The following is a 4,644-nucleotide window of genomic DNA, read 5'->3' as shown; positions in this document are numbered from 1 at the left end:
TGTGCACACGACAGGAAACCTTGTACTGAAATAAAACCTCCAGCCCCTCTCCCACGTATTGACTGCACAGGATCCCATTTTGATGCTGAATTGCTTTGAAATTGTTCTGTCGAAAACTTTCTTGACATCAATATGCTCCAGCAAAATGTTTCAATCTCGGTGAAACAGCATTTCCCATCGGAGACCTCTTTAGTTTAAATATTTCCTTGTCTCTGCTGATGCTTCCTGGGTTCATGCCCTGCTTCCAGCATTGTTCTCTTCTGTGACCAGCATGTGACAAGGCTTAAATAAGTAATGATTTGTAAAGTGCTTTGATATCCTCTGATAAAAGATGCCCCAGAACACTGTGCATTACAGTACCATGATTTCTCTCCCCATTTCTTCAGAATGCATTAAATGTGTGGGCGCTCTACTTATTTCCTCTAACAGTTGATATTTTACCCTGATGTATTTTTATCTTTGCTGTATTATGTAACTGAGTTATGCTGGTGTCAATCTGAAAGCTCCAGCACTGTCAGTAAAACTCATCCAGTCTAACGCAAGCCTATGATGGGGACCCGAATTCCTTGTGATAAAAAGCAGAACTAACCCAAGTAAGCGACTAAACTCCTCAAAGAGCGCCTGGTCCCACTGTCCTTGCACTGGGAAAATTAATTAAAATCAACACGAGCTAATTTTTACTCTTGGCTACATCTTTGGCCTATGCCAGGAGAATTTGTACCCTGTGGTTTAGCCTCCTAAAAGCTTTGAACCTGGTGAAGCCACTGGAGAAGTCGCACGAGGAGTAACTCCTCCTCTCCACCGGCGTTAAAGCTGAGCAATCCTTTTGGTGAATAATAAATTCACCATGAAATCAGACATTTCCTGGGGAACTAAACTATTCATGAATTAGATGCTCATTTGGCAAATCACTTTGGCCAAATAAACCACAAAGAACAGAAAGGGTGAGGAGGTGGTGAGAGGCTCCCGGCTGCACACGCAGAGCTGGGGTGCACCTCGTCGCTTTGGTCAATAAGCAAAATGTGATGTAAGCTCAGTGCCTACTGGGGTGCAAAGTCAAGAGGAGAAGATAGAGACCCCTCCAAGGAGCGTGCATCTCCTCCAAGGTTTGGTTCACCCCCTGGAGATGACACTTTCTCCTTCACTACAGAGGGAGGGCAGATAACTGGCTCTAACCAGACATCGAACTCCCAGACAGCAAAAATGAGCCGAATCCTTCCGCGGCGGCTACAGACGCTGCTGCCTCTCAGTATTTTTTGAGCCAAAGCCTCCGAGTGCTTTATGCCAGCTCTGATCTTTGCAGCAGATCAACATCTGATGGGCTGCAGCTGGCGCTGGGAGCCGGGCAGCCCCTTCTGCCCCATGTGCTGGTGGGCCACGCATGTGACGGGGGGCTTATCCCAAACGTTGTGATGCCAAAGCAGCCCGCTGTGTCCAGCTAGGCTGTGGCTGGGGACCAGGGTCCTTGCCCAGCTCCCAGTTGCCCTCCCTGGGGCTGTGCTCAATCCCCCAGCACTTCAGCTGCCATCTGCTGAAAACCAGGGGACTGTCCCCTGGGAGGCTGAAGCGTGCAGGAGCAGACGTGACCCTGGAGATGCAGCTGCGTGGAGGGGAAGGAACCACTCCAGCCTCTCCCGAGACTGTTCTCAGCCATTGCCGAAATGGAGCTGGAAAGGATGCCCGGGATATCTGCTCCCCTGGCCGCTGCCCGCTGGGTCAGGGTTGCTTCCCGGTGTCCGAGGGCACGCTCAGCTCCTGCAGCTTGCCCAGCAGTCAGGGCTGGGCTGGGCCACCAAAAGGAAGCAGGGGATGATGTGCTGGGCATCCAAACACATGTTTGCAGGGGGAAGAAAAGCGAGTCTGCAGGGGGACAAACCACAAACACACACTGGGAACGAGCACAGCTTCCAATTTCCCTGGATGGCAGCAGTGCTGATGTGGATTTTTCCATCCCTCATCTCTCCCACTGTGCTCAGCTCCCCAGCTTGCCTTCCTTACTGGTCACACGAGACTTTCTTCCCTCCAAAGAAGGGGGACGTGACTCAATGATGGGGCATACAAGGCACCTATGCCTCCACCAACAGCAGAGCAGGGAGGGAGGCTGCTTTTCTCATGAGCTCCCATCTCATTTACAATTTACAATTTACAGGGCAAAGCACGAGAGCTCCTTTGGTGTCAGATTTTGAAGACTGGCGCTGGCCACAGAGAGCAGCTAGGCTGTGGGATTTCCCATGCGGGATGTTGTTCAGACCAAAAAGCGTGCAGAGCTCCAAAAAAGAGTGAGATTTACTTCTTCATACCCAAGAGTCCGCCGAGCTGGGCTGATTAACATATGAAATTTGGTAAGAGACATTAAGTCTTACGCTTTCAGGTTTAAGCCAGCCTCTAATTACTAGGGATTAGGAGATTTCTTGAACCATCCTCTGTAGCATCTGGCACTGAGCATCCCTGGAAGCAAGATGTTGCGCAGGTGGTGCGTGTGCTGGCGCGGCGCTGGCAGTCCCATCTCTGCAGCCTTCTCAGACGCAGCTCCCGTTTCCCTGCCGCACGCTCAGCTCACAGCCCTGGCCCATCAGCTGCAGCTGATCGGGCACGCTGACGAGGCTGACAAGCCTTGATTGCAATTAAGTTGCTGCTACTCATTGCCCTGGGCCTGTTTTCCATCAGCGCAGGCAGTTCAGCGTGCGCAGCCATCGGACTGATTTTATCGGTGATCCAGGCGAAAGCAGCCGGGCGATGGAAGAGCTCAAGAGCGTGATACGAAAGAGGTCGCAGAAAATAGAAAATTCAGGTCATGGTGTTTAGCATGTGAGGATTGTGTTAGCAGTGGGTGTGGTAATTAGTGTGTTAATTTGGCATCACGGGGGTGAGCCCACCTGCTGCCCCTCTGCGTTGTGGGGGGCCGTAAGGGAGGTGAGAGCAGCCAGGGCTTTGCTCTCTGTGTTTGTGCGCAGTTGTATGGAGCAGGGCGAGGAGCAGCACGAGCCAGACCAGGGATCTGGAATATCCCTCACTCCGAGAGAGGGGGCTCTCGGTTCTGGCCTGCATGCAGCTCCAGGCTTTTTAAGCAAAGCCTTACTTTTGGGTAGCAAAAACTCCAGGATAGAAACACGGCCCTGGGCTGTGTTTAACAACACCCGTTTGGCTGCTGTTAAAGTGAGCGTTTCATACCAGACTTTATTTCCCCATCTCCAGCCCGGTGCTGCTTTCCGACCGGCACTGATCCTGGGCATCCTGGCATCGAAGGCGTGCGTGGCCATGCTGGAGCTGGTCCCCTCCGCAGCCCCCGGAGAGCCCTTTGCACGGGTGACACCACGACTGCTGCGACCGACCCCCCCGTGACCAGGCGGAGCGCGTACACTCACCACCACCACCAGCTCCTGGCCGAATACCGGTACAGTCAGGTACTTATTTCTGCAATATCTGACACTATGCATATTTATAATGCCCTTGCCCCATAGATCCCAAAGCATGTTAATTGACTCATTAACAAAGCGTTAATGACTGTGGTAATTTAAGTCCTAAGCACACCTATAAATTACCAGTTTTACTGACGGGGTAAAGTGACGGTCTGCGGCCTGGGTTAGTTATAGCTCAGCCTCGTGGCAGTGGGGTGAGTTAACGTGGTTCTCCGAGCTGGGGAGCTAACGGGGAGCGGCCCAGCCTTTTATGCAAAGCCCTGAGATGCTGCACGGCCGTGGGAGGACTAAGGGGAGTTTTGTCATCCGGGAGACGGGATACGTCCCCCCTGCCAGCTACTCCCTTAATCAGAGCAACTCACAACATTATGGCCAACAAACATCAATGAGAGCACATTTGTAGTTGCTGGTATTATTTTCTCCTTAATGAAATGTCAAAGGAAGGGAAAACAGCAGCAAATGTCAGCAATTGGTCTTTTATCACATCGGCGGTTAGACATGGGCCTTCTCGGCAAAGATGCCAATTTATTAGGAGGCAAACCTCGGATGGATTTGACAGAGGGGGAAGGAGCTCTGATTTCCATTAGTGATCGCCTTTTAACCAGCCCCATGCTAATTTGCTATAAATGCACTTTGCTATAAATACGAAGACAGTCGAGAGAACGAGCGAAGCCTCGGCAGCGTGCAGTGTCCCTGGCTGGGGGGGACGGCACGGCTTGGCTAACTTCATTAATTAAAGCAGGGAGCAAACAAACACCCACCCTCGCAGTAAAGCGTAATGACTGTCACCAAACTTACGTCTGGGGCTGCGTGTGCGCTGTAGAGATTGCTCCGAAGAAATCTGGGATGGCTCGCTCGGCTGTGGCCCCACCAGCTGGGAAAACACATCAGCGTTAACGAAAAAAATGGAGAAGTTTCACTGAAAAGCTGCATTTATTTCATTGTGATTCGTGGATGCAAACACCGTGGCGGGGGAGGAACAGGGGTGAGGACTCCTTTGCATTTGCTGGACAGAAGAGATGATGCTGGCTGTTAGAAACAGTGGAGAGGAGCAGCCCTGCTGCTGCAACACTGGAGATGCAAACTTGTGTGTTTTGGTGATGCTGCAGAGCTGAAAGTAACCTTGAGAGAGTACGTGCAGAAAGAGCCGACAGCTTGTCAGGAAAAACAACCACAATTAACGGGGAGATGGATGGGTGGGGGTCGGCTGAGCACGGGGGGGCGG

This window comes from Egretta garzetta, unplaced genomic scaffold, assembly GCF_000687185.1.
Source record: "Egretta garzetta isolate BGI_Z169 unplaced genomic scaffold, ASM68718v1 scaffold101, whole genome shotgun sequence".
Lineage (NCBI taxonomy): Eukaryota > Metazoa > Chordata > Aves > Pelecaniformes > Ardeidae > Egretta > Egretta garzetta.
Note: the sequence above shows the minus strand (reverse complement) of the source record.